Here is a 12,573-nt window from a genome sequence, read left to right as displayed (position 1 = left end):
TACACAAAGTGATATATCTCGAACATTCTCCTGTGTCAGCCAGTACCCATCTAAAACATTTTAATTATTTACTTTTAAAATATTCTATTGTTTTGGTTGTACTGGGTCTTAGTTGCAGCATGTGGAACCTAGTTCCCTGACCAGGAATTGAACCTGGGCCCCCTGCATTGGGAGCATGGAGTCTTAGCCACTGGGCCACCAGGGAAGTCCCCTTAAAACATGATTTTAATTACCCTGTGGTATTCTATGGTAAGGCTTCCCTGATGGCTCATTGGTAAAGAATCTGCGTGCCAATGCAGAAGATGTGGGTTCGATCCCTGGGCTAGGAAGATTCCTTGGAGAAGGAAATGGCAACCCACTCCAGTATTCTTGCCTGGAAAATCTCATGGACAGAGGAGCCTGGCCGGCTACAGTCCATGGGGTGGAAAAAGAGTTGGACACAACTTCGTGACTAAATGACAGTGATCTATGGTATGAATAGGTCACTGTGTCCTTGCCCAATCCCCTACTTTCTTGCACACATCCTGCTTTTTTCCTTAGGATAAAGGCCTGCGAATGACATTGCTGCCTCAAAGATCACACACCTTCTCTAGACCTTATGATTGCCAAATTTCCTCCCCAAGGCCATCCCTAAAGCATGCTACCTCTATCTGCGTATGAGAATACTCACCCCTCACCTGGGCATTACCACTCCTTGGAATCCTTGCCAATTCTATGGTAGTGAAAAATGGAATCATATGTTTGTTCTAATTTACATTTTTCATTAACAGTAAGGATGCAGGTCAGGAAGCAACAGTTAGAACTGGACATGGAACAACAGACTGGTTCCAAATAGGAAAAGGAGTACGTCAAGGCTGTATATTGTCACCCTGCTTATTTAACTTATATGCAGAGTACATCATGAGAAACACTGGGCTGGAAGAAGCACAAGCTGGAATCAAGATTGCTGGGAGAAATATCAATAACCTCAGATACGCAGATGACACCACCCTTATGGCAGAAAGTGAAGAGGAACTCAAAAGCCTCTTGATGAAGGTGAAAGAGGAGAGTGAAAAAGTTGGCTTAAAGCTCAACATTCAGAAAACGAAGATCATGGCATCCGGTCCCATCACTTCATGGGAAATAGATGGGGAAACAGTGGAAACAGTGTCAGACTTTATTTTTCTGGTCTCCAAAATCACTGCAGATGGTGACTGCAGCCATGAAATTTAAAGACGCTTACTCCTTGGAAGGAAAGTTATGACCAACCAAATAGCATATTGAAAAGCAGAGACATGACTTTGCCAACAAAGGTCCGTCTAGTCAAGGCTATGGTTTTTCCAGTGGTCATGTATGGATGTGAGAGTTGGACTGTGAAGAAAGCTGAGCACCGAAGAATTGATGCTTTTGAACTGTGGTGTTGGAGAAGACCCTTGAGAGTCCCTTGGACTGCAAGGAGATCCAACCAGTCCATTCTGAAGGAATCAGCCCTGAGATTTCTTTGGAAGGAATGATGCTAAAGCTGAAACTCCAGTACTTTGGCCACCTCATGCGAAGAGTTGACTCATTGGAAAAGACTGATGCTGGGAGGGATTGGGGGCAAGAGGAGAAGGGGACGACAGAGGATGAGATGGCTGGATGGCATCACTGACTCGATGGACGTGAGTCTGAGTGAACTCCGGGAGTTGGTGATGCACAGGGAGGCCTGGCGTGCTGAGATTCATGGGGTCGCAGAGTTGGACACAACTGAGCAACTGAACTGAACTGAACTGATGATAGTGATAAAAGAAAAAACTTTTCTTGAATTTACAGACGATCATCAGTCATTTACTGATAGTCTACTCAGGGCTCATTGCCTTGCAAGGTTTATCAAGGACTCAAGTAGGGTAAACTTCTTGTCCTCAGAGCTGACCTACAGAGTCAGGATGAACCTTAATAACAGCAGCAGGGAACATGCAGGTAGGGCGAAATTGTGACCTGGAGACTACAGGCTCAGCAATGAGTCAGTTCAGAATCGTCTGTGCAGAAACAATGAGGATCCTGGAGAGGCGTGGAAACTTCTTGTGTCCACTAGTCTCTCCACCTCCTCCTGAACCAATGCTTTTATGAACACTCTTATCAAGCAGCGTGGCTAGTGCATTTGAATTTGATTCTTTTCCAATACTTGGGCCACCTAATGTGAAGAATAGACTCCTTAGAAAAGACCCCGATGCTGGGAAAGATTGAAGGCAGGAGAAGGGGACGACAGAAGATAAGATGGTTGGATGGCATCACCGACTCGATGGATGAGAGTTTTAACAAGCCCTGGGAGTTGGTGATGGGCAGGAAAGCCTACAGTCCATGTGGTCGCAAAGAGTTGGACACAAGCGACTGAACTGAACTGACCTTTTCCCTGGCAGGCGTTGCTTTTGTTTACAATGTACCTCATGCATGCATGCTCAGTTGTGTCTGACTCTTTGTGGCCCTATGGACTGTAGCCTGTCAGGCTCCTCCTTTCCATGGGATTCTCCAGGCAAGAATACTGGAGTGGGTTGCCATTTCCTCCTCCAGGGGATCTTCCCGACCCAGGGATGAAACCCATGTCTCTTGCATCTGCAGGTGGACACTTTACCACTAGCACCACCTGGGAAGCCAGGTGTAACTCAGGGCAACCCAAATGGTTGATTGAGGGAAAAACTTCTCTGTATAGAAATATTTCAGAAAAAAAAAATGTAGAAGGAATGATAGAATCTTACCATCTTGCAAAACCTTAATGGAATAATGAATCCCCACAATGATTATCAGAAGTGGTTAACATCACGATAGACATCTGGTCCTCAGATGCCCAGATGGGAAGATACAACATCACCTATGAGGTGTTCCTGGCAGAAAACAAAACCCAAAGCAGATTGAGCCTCTAAATCTAACATTTGATTTATAGGAAATTCAAGGGAGGAGAAATATGCTAAATAATAGGACAGAGTTTGCATCAGAAAAATTTTAAATGCACGAAACTCTACAGAAAAAAAAAATACCCTTCTTTTTTTTTTTAACTTTATTTTGTATTGGGGTATAGCCGATTGTGCGAGTCCCTGGGTGGGAAAGGTCCCCTGGAGGAGGGCATGGCAACCTACTCCAGTATTCTTCCCTGGAAAATCCCATAGACAGAGGAGCCTGGCAGGCTGCAGTCCATGTGGTCGCACAGAGTCAGACACAACTGAAGCGACTTAGTACACATGCAAGCATGTAGCCAATTAACAAACAATGTCATGATAGTTTCTGGTGAACAGCGAAGGGACTCAGCCATACATATACATGAAAAATAACCTCCATAAATGAAAAGGGAATAAAGGGGGGAAAGAGAAGCTTTAGGTTAAAAAAAGAGACTTAGAAGACATCTAAGGTCCTTGCTTGTATCCTAATTTGAATAAGCCAATTAGTTTAAGAGACACATACTATATATAATGTGTGTATACATATGTACATGTACAAGGGAAATTTACTACTAAGGAGATATTTGATATTGAAGAATATTTGGTAAATTTGTTTTGGTGTTATTGTTTTCTAACACTCCATCCATTTTTAGAGGCATGAACTTAAATATTTATAGAAGGGGGGAGAAAAGGTAAGCAGTGGAAAAGAAATCAAGAAACAAAATGAGTAGGTATCAACTCTCTGTATGCGATTGCAGGGTGATTTTTATACCATCTTCCAAAGTCCTGTTACTTTACAATGAGTGCAGACCAAACCATGCATGAGTGTGTTAAACTAACAAGCAAAACATACCCTCCAGAAAAAGAAAACAGTAACAAAAAGCAGTAAATCGATGACATGCCCGCACAGCGGGGATCAGCCTGAAACTCTGCCACAGCAGGGCAGTGGGTTTAGAGCACAATTCCTCCTTCAGAGGCGTGAGTTCTTCCATGTGACTTCCCTGAGCCCACTGACTCTGGATGAACGTGCAGCTTCCTCTCCGCACGCTGCTGCTTTACTAGGGGGTAATGATCTCCTCCCCCACATGCAGCCTTTTTCCTTCACACACATGCCTCACCATGGCTGATAATCACACGCTGATGCAGACCTATAAGGCACAAATGGAGCGTTTGCTTGAGGACTGAAGAGTCTTTTCACTGTGCACAGAGAAGAAAGCGAGAAGGAGCCCTAAATGCCATCGCACACTGCACACTAACATGTACCCATTAAAGAACAAGTGGGTGGGTTTTTAAAGCTGGAGAAAACTTTTCCATTAGTTCTCACACCAAACCAGAAAGAAGGGGGGTTACACTGCTGGCTTTTCAAGCCAGGATCCTGAGTAACAGAGGTGTTGTTATCAGTTTAGAATTGTCAGTTTGTCTTACTAAAACATTGCTTTTATTTTATTGCATTTATTTATTGTTAGTCACTCAAGTCATGTCTAACTCTAGCCCTCCAGGCTCCTCTGTCCATGGGATTCCCCAGGCAAGAATACTGGAGTGGGTTACCATTCCCTTCTCCAGAGGATCTTCCCGACTCAGGGATCGAACCCAGGTCTCCTGCATCCCAGGCAGATTCTTTACCATCTGAGCCACCAGGGAAGCCCAACTCATTGCTTAATTATTTCACAAATATTTGTTGTGTACTTCTGCACAAAGCCCTAAGGATACTTCCATGACAAGGCAGACATAGTCTGTGCCCTTCCACACAGTTGGAGCCCCCTCCTGACAGAGGATGGATTGAGAGGGAGTTAGCAGGGAGCAGACAGTTTCTGCTCTGTGGGTTGTGGCAAGATGTTGAGACTTTATCTAATTGGGATAGGAATCAGATGGAGAATTTTTAGGCAAAGGAGTAATACGATCCAATTTCATTTGAAAGGACTGCTGTGGCCACGGTGTGGAAAATAGCGCTGGGGTGGAGGATGGAGAGTGGAGGCTGGAAGGCCCATTAGAGGCTACAGAGGTGGCCCTGGAGAGGGAAGATGGCCACTTGAACTAGGGATGGGTTCTGGATAAGGAAGGGTTGACAGGATTTGCTGGTGGATTGAATGTTGAGGATGAGAAAAGTGAAAGCAAGGAAACCTCTAAACTTTTTGGCCTGAGCAATCGAGTGTTTGGTGCTTCCACAGGGGAGAGTGTACAAGGAATAGGTTGAGGGCGAAAATCTTGAATTCTATTTAGGAATGTTAAATTTGAGATGTCAACCAGCCACCCATGCAGATATGAGTTGGCCTTTGGATGTAGAGATCAGGAGTTCTAGGGAGAGCTGGGGATACAGATTTGGAGGCAAGTGGGCATGGGCCTGGGTAAGATGACCTAAGGAGAATGAAGCTGGAGAAGACAAAGGACCAGCTTAGATCACTCTCTAGCTGAGAGAGGATGGAGGAGGAGCAAGCAACATGCAGAAAACCCTTCCCTGCTCCAGCAACAAAACTCAACTTCAGAATGTGCCACCAGCAAGTAAGGCAAGAGGAAAAGTCATGGAAGACCAGAGAACAAAATGTGATGTGAAATAAGCAGGCAGCTGGGTAGAAACGCTGCAGAGGGAATTAGAGGACAAGAGAGAGGCGACCGTCAGACTTGGGGACGGGGAGGACAACTGCGCAAACTTAAGGTGTGGGGCCCCCTTGAAATGGGCTGAGGTGAGAAAGTGGATAGTGGATACGAAGACCATGGACAATGCAAGGTTTGCTGTGAAGGGGAAGAAAGAAATGAGGCAGTATACATGCGGAGAGGCAGGACCAAGGGGGTGCAGTTATAGTGTTGGATTGTCTTGGATTTCGGCTTTTTAGAGACAGGAGATGGGCCAGGGGTGGGAGATGGAGAATGGAGTCTGGAATATGTCTGTACACTGATACAGATGATCCGGTAGAGGAAGGGGATGTTTGTAGGAGCTGAGACCTTGAGGGCTGGGATGTGAAGCACAGGCTGGGGGTTGCCCTTAATAGGAAAGGCACCTGGAGTCACAGGAGGGAAATCAGAGGGTGTGACGCTCTTTCCCCAGGTTCCTTTGATTACCTTAGATGCCCAGAGGCCCCTTCTGTGTGTACAGCTTGAGCAAGGTGCAGCCTCTGAATTTTCAGTAGACTTACTTAGCAAAAACAGCCAAAGTGCATTCTAAATGGTGGACTTTCAGACTCTGCATAGGAAGGAAATACATAGCTGGGCTGGAAGTGTCTTTTTGGTTTCCCTGAAGCCACACTTTTTGGGTGATCATCTACTCCACTTCTATATAAGACCAGCTGGGAAAGTTGTATCTTTTTTTTTTCTCTAAGATTCCTTAACCAAGTCATGGATCATCAAGGGTTAAAAAATTAACAGCACCTGAGCTCTGAGTCAGCTTCAATTCTGTAGATGTTTTTTTTTTGTGCCCTGTAGGTTCTATTTTAAGATTAAGTTCATTTCTCTTCTAGAATTGACTGCCAGGGAAAAGAAAGTCTCTTCTAAAATTTTCTGTGATTTCTTTCATCACAGAACAAGACTATTTAACTTACCATGGTTTCCTCTTTATCTCTTGCTTCAAGGAAGCACAGAAATAAATTTACTGCTTAATCATAAGAACTTAGAGCTTCAATCTTTCCGATTTTTTTTTTCTATCTTCCCAATTTTGTGTTGCTTATATCTTTTCTTTTGTTCCTTTTAAAAATTAAATTATAAAATTTTGAAATTGTGTGGCAGGTTTACATGAATTTCTAAGAAATAGTACAGAGGGATCCTGTGAACCCTTTACCCAGTTTTCTCAGTGTTAACATCTTGCACAATTACAGTACAGTTTCACAACCAGGATACTGATATTGATCCAGTCAAGATAAAAAACATTCCATTCCTCACATTGCCCATTTATCACCACATACCTCTTTCCTGTCTCCACCCTCAGCCCCTGACAGCCATTAATCTGTCTTCCAGTTCTATAATTCTGTCATTTCAAGAATATATACATGGAATCATACAGTAGCTAACTTTTTGGCATTGGTTTTTATCACTCAACATAATTTCTGGGAATTCATCCAGGATGTTGCATGTATCAATAACTCATTCTTTGAAGCACTATTTACAATAGCCAAGACAGGGATGGATGAATGAATAAAGAAGATGTGATATATACAATAGAATATTACTTGGACATAAAAAAAATAATGCTTTTTGCAGCAACATGGATGGACCTAGAGTTTATCATACAAAGTGAAGTAAGTCAGACAAAGACAAATACCATATGATATCACTTATATGTGGAATATAAAAAAAATGATACAAATGAACTTTTACAAAACAGAAACTATTTACAAAACAGACTATTTTGTAAAACTATTTACAAGACAGAAAATAAATTTATGGTTATCAAAGGGGAACGGTGGGAGAGAAGGATAAATTAGGAGTTTGGATTAATATATATACATTACTTGGAGAAGGCAATGGCACCCCACTCGAGTACTCTTGCCAGGAAAATCCCATGGACAGAGGAGCCTGGTAGGCTGCAGTCCATGGGGTCGCAAAGAGTCGGACACGACTGAGCGACGTCACTTTCACTTTTCACTTTCATGCATTGGAGAAGGAAATGGCAACCCACTCCAGTGTTCTTGCCTGGAGAATCCCAGGGACGGGGAAGCCTGGTGAGCTGCCGTCTATGGGGTTGCACAGAGTCGGACACGACTGGGGCGACTTCGAAGCAGCAGCAGCAACAGCAGCAGCAGCATATACATTACTATATATAAAATAAATAATCAACAAGAACCTACTGTATAGCACAGGGGACTCAGCTCAAGGCTCTGTAATAACCTATATGGGAAAGAATCTGAAAAAATAAATATATGCAAATATATAACTGAATCATTTTGCTGTATACCTAAAACCAACACAACATTGAAATCAACTATACTCCAATATAAAATAAAAATTAAGAAAACTAGTTTGTTGCTTTTTATTGCTGAGTTGTATCCTGTGATGTGAATATACCACAACTTGTTTAGTTCGTCCTTCTAAGGACATATGAGTTGTTTCCAGGTTGGAGCTATTACAGATAAAGCTGCTTATCAACGTTTACGTACAAGTTTTTGTTTGAACATAAATTTTCATTTCTCTGAGTTTTCTGTGAGTGGATAGTATACAATCATAAGTAAACAAAAGACCAGCCACTATTTTGTATCACAATTGTTATTATCATGTTATTATCCTTCATCTTCCAACTCTTCTCATGGCCTGGAAAAAAGCAGATGAAACTTGGAAGAATTACATACGGTGTTTGCAGGTCCAGTGGAGACTGAATTCTGATGTGTGTTCTCTACTTCTGGCTTTCTGTGGCTACTATGAAAACCACTGTGCGGTTCTTCAGGTAGGGTTTATTTCTTCTTCCTCTCTCCAGAATCCTGGTCGACATGAACCATATTTGGTTTTGAGTTGCTTGCTTAGGAAAGGCTCAGAGGTATGGCTGGATATTCCTTCATGTGTGTAGGTGATTGAAACAGAAGTCCTAAAAGATGCAGGTACAACTGACTCCTAAATTCACTTCATCTGGACTCTTACATTTGAAATTAAGATAACTTCATGGCACCATGGTTTTATACAAATCTCTGCTAAAAAGAATGCTCGCTTTAGAGAAAGAGGCAGAAATGGATCCACCACAAAACCCAAGCCATGTGTTTTTGTTGAAGCCACATTCAACCAACCATAGTGGAGGAACGAAGGGTAAAAACGCATGTATACCTGTTCATTTCTGAGGCTCTAAAGTGACACAGACAGCCAGGTACAGTTCTCCCCCTCTCTGCCTATATTAATCTGCTGCTGCTGCTGCTGCTGCTGCTGCTAATTCACTTCAGTCGTGTCCAACTCTGTGTGACCCCATAGACGTCAGTTCACCAGGCCCCTCCATCCCTGGGATTCTCCAGGCAAGAACACTGGAGTGGCTTGCTATTTCCTTCTCCAATGCATGAAAGTGAAAAGTGAAAGTAAAGTCGCTAAGTCATGACTGACTTCGAGACCCCATGGACTGCAGCCTACCAGGCTCCTCTGTCCATGGGATTTTCCAGGCAAGAGTACTGGAGTGGGTTGATATTAGTCTAATACCTGGCCAATACCTGGCAATTAAATTCTATTTGCTCTTTTATTTCATCCAGCATTTTGTTCCCTCTGTGCCAGGGACTGAAGTGGGGACTGGAAATTGGGAGATTAATAAGATGCTGTTCCTATGCTAATGGGGATCACAGTCCGGTGAGAGGGAAAGGTGATGTCGAAAGACGACGTGTGAAGTGCTCTCCCAAAGTCTGCAAGTGGCGTGGTGCCCGCAGCAGCCTCCAGTGACAAGGGGTGGTGGCAGCATGGGGCTCACTGGACTGGTTCAGCAGTGTAGTCTTGTCTGTGGTCATGGCTGGTTGCCCATTCTTTAATTCTTGATATTTTCTGAGGCTTCTTGGTGATTTTACCTAATATTCTCCTAGTAAATTCTCTTTCTACTTGAATCAGCTGGTGTTGATTGATAGACTGCTTATTTCAGGTTATTAGGAATCCCTCCAGGATTGTTTTATGAATGAAAATGTGAGACTAAACCTCATCCAGTTGTGAAAATGATGAAATACTTCCGTGCCAGTTGGTATTGATAAATAAGCACTGCTCCCAGCCCCGTTGAGATGCTAGGCTTCCAGGTTCCTTCCCTGGGACCCTCTCTCTTCCCTACAACCCATCATCTCACTAGTTACACTGGGAACAGGTGCTCTGATACTACACGTGGTATTCTGTCTGATTAACAGGTACCTCTGGTGATTTATCTTAATGTACACAGTATACATTGTAAGTGTATGCATATGAAAGTGAAAGTGAAGTTGCTCAGTCATGTCCAACTCTTTGCGACCCCACGGACTGTAGCCTACCAGGCTCCTCTGTCCATGGGATTTTTCCAGGCAAGAATACTGGAGTGGGTTGCCATTTCCTTCTCCAGGAGATCTTCCCAACCCAGGGATTGAACCTGGGTCTTCTGCATTGTAGGCAGATGCTTTATCCTCTGAGCTACCAGGGAAGTGTATGTATATAAGTATATATAAATATCAAAAATTTAGGACACATTTCATATCAAATGGGAACTTACTTTCATGTCAAATGGGAACATTCGGTGTGGCTAATGTAAGATCTTTCTGCATACATACATGTAGATTTATTCCCTTTTTAAATGACTGCTTCATTACATAGATTAACTATAAATGATTTAAGCAGTTTGGGGAGGTTTTAAAAAATAGAGATGTCCTTCCCCCATATCTCAATACCACCTGCAAAAGTGTGGCCCAGATGACAGTGTAAGTAGACCCTGAGCTCATTTATTTCCACATTCACACCAAAATTATAGCTCTTTATAAAGCAACTGTCAATGAGAACAACCTGAAGATTAGCAGAGAAGATCTTCTACAGCTAAAAATATAAAGGAGACACAAGGAGATGGGTAGAAGAGGTGGAGTCATGGTATAGTCAAGACCCACATCCGCAGCTATGCAACTCACAAATGAGAGGATGATCACAATTGCAGAGGTTCTTCCCAAGAGGTAAAGGGTTCAAACCCTGCTTTGGGTGCCAGCCAGAGGGTCCTGCACTGGGCGAATGAGCACTCAGAACATTTGGCTTTAAACCAGTGGGGTTTACTTTCAGGAGATCAACAGGCTGTGGGAAAACAAACTCCACTCTTAAAGGGCACATACAAAATCTCACATGCTGGGACCCAGGGAAGAAGCGGGAATTTGAAAGGAGCCTGGGTCAACTGACCTGCGGACCTTGGAGAGCCTTCCGAAGAAACAGACAAGTGGGGCTCCCCCTGGGGACACACACACTGGCGGCAGTCATCTTGGGAGCTCATCTGTCTCAAGGATGCTGGTGCTGGCAACTGACATTTTGGAATCCTCCTTCTTGAGCCCAGGACTCAGACCTAGCCAGTACTAGTCCTGGGATTCCCCAAGCCAAGCAGCTAGCTGCACTGGGACACAGCCCCACCCACCAGGAGGTCAACTGCCCCAGGCTCATCTGAGCCCCCAGCCACCCAGGGACCCACCCTGCCCACCATTGGGCTTACTAGCACTGGGACAAAGGCTCACCCATCAGTGGGCAGAGTGCAGGGGGTACCAGCCCTGGGACTCCCTAAGCTTCAGCCGTGCCCACCAGCAGTCCAACATCAACTCTAGGATTCCCAAAGCCCACAACCAGAGATGCTGGGACCCAGCTCTACCCACTAGAGGGCTAGCGCTAGCCCCAGGACCCCGGCCCTGTGGCCAGCCGTCTGGATCTGACCCCACCTACCAGCAGGCCAGCAGTAGCTCTGGGACCTTGAGTCCCACAGCCAGAGACCCTGAGATTTTGTATGGTGACTCATGGTAAGTAGACTGCTCATGAGGGTTATTTTTTGTTTATTTTATCATTTTGAAATATATAGAAATATCAAATCAATATGTTGTACACCAGGAACTAATATAGTGTTGTAGGTCAAGTATATTGTACTTCAAAAGTGAATAAACAAACCCATAAAAAAGAAGATCTGATTTGTGGTTACCAGAGGCAGAAGAGTGGGTGGGTGGGATGGGTGGAGCAGGGAACTGGATAAAGGTAGTCAAAAGTTACAAACTTCAGGTTACAAGATAAATAAATACTAGGAATGTAATGTATGACCTGATAAATGTAATTAACACTGCTGTATGTTACATGTAAAAGTCAAGAGAGTAAATCCTAGGAGTTCTCATCACTAGGGAAAAATACTTTTTCCATTTCTTGAATTTTGTAGCTATATGAAAAGATGGATGGTTGCTAAACTTGTGATAACACTTTCATGTTGTATGTAAGTCAAGTCGTTATGCTGTATACCTTAAACTTGTGCAGTGCCATATGTTTGAAAGTGGAGTGAAAGTTGTTCAGTTGTGTCCAACTCTTTGCAACCCCATGGACTATACAGTCCACAGAATTCTCCAGGCCAGAATACTGGAGTGGGTGGCCATTCCCTTCTCCAGGGGATCTTCCCAACCCAGGGATGGAACCCAGGTCTCCTGCATTGCAGGTGGGCTCTACTAGTTGAGCAGTTGAGCTACCAGGGAAACCCGTATGTTCATTATATCTCAATAAAACTAGAGGAAAACAAAAACAGAAAGATCAAAAAAACACACCACCTACAAGATGGAGATTCAGGAAATATAAGGAGAAGTTGACCCTGTGAATTTTCCAAACTCTCCAGGTGGTTCTCCAGGTCTGGGATTTATTGGCATGAGCCATGCATCAGTTGACCCTGCAAACATGAAAACAAAGAAAAAGCCATAAAATTTCCTTTATAAAAGAAGGCCTGTGTTCTCCTTTCTAGGACACAATATATAAAATAAACAGTATAAAAACCTGTATTTAAAGACTTCCAATCCTTAAATTTATAGTCACCCTGGCTTGCTACCAGACTGTAATTTTTCTCTGTTTAGCAATAACTAAAAGGAATGCCAGTCTAGAAACAAAATGAGAGCAGAGCCCTCACAAGAAGTTCCAGATGTTCAGGCCAAGCTTTTGCTTCCAAAGAACATTGCTTTCCCTCCTGCATTTAGAATAAATTCAATTCTGGTTGTCTTGCAGGAACTGAGCAGTGGCCAAACATCTGTATTTCTTCCGATTTGGAAGTAAATCGTGATTTTTTTTTTCATAAGTC

General features: G+C 43.5%; 1 non-coding gene across 1 annotated transcript; it reads right to left on the bottom strand.

Moving 5' to 3' along the window:
* Positions 1-9,864: 9,864 nt before the first annotated feature.
* Positions 9,865-9,936, bottom strand: TRNAC-ACA. Its single transcript has one exon. It is a non-coding gene; the product is annotated as a tRNA-Cys (tRNA).
* Between the last annotated feature and the right edge of the window lie 2,637 nt (positions 9,937-12,573).

The sequence above is a fragment of the Bubalus bubalis genome, chromosome 11 (assembly GCF_019923935.1).
Source record: "Bubalus bubalis isolate 160015118507 breed Murrah chromosome 11, NDDB_SH_1, whole genome shotgun sequence".
Taxonomy (NCBI): Eukaryota; Metazoa; Chordata; class Mammalia; order Artiodactyla; family Bovidae; genus Bubalus; species Bubalus bubalis.
The sequence above is the reverse complement of the archived record's forward strand: the minus strand, read 5'-3'. Positions and strand labels throughout refer to the sequence as shown.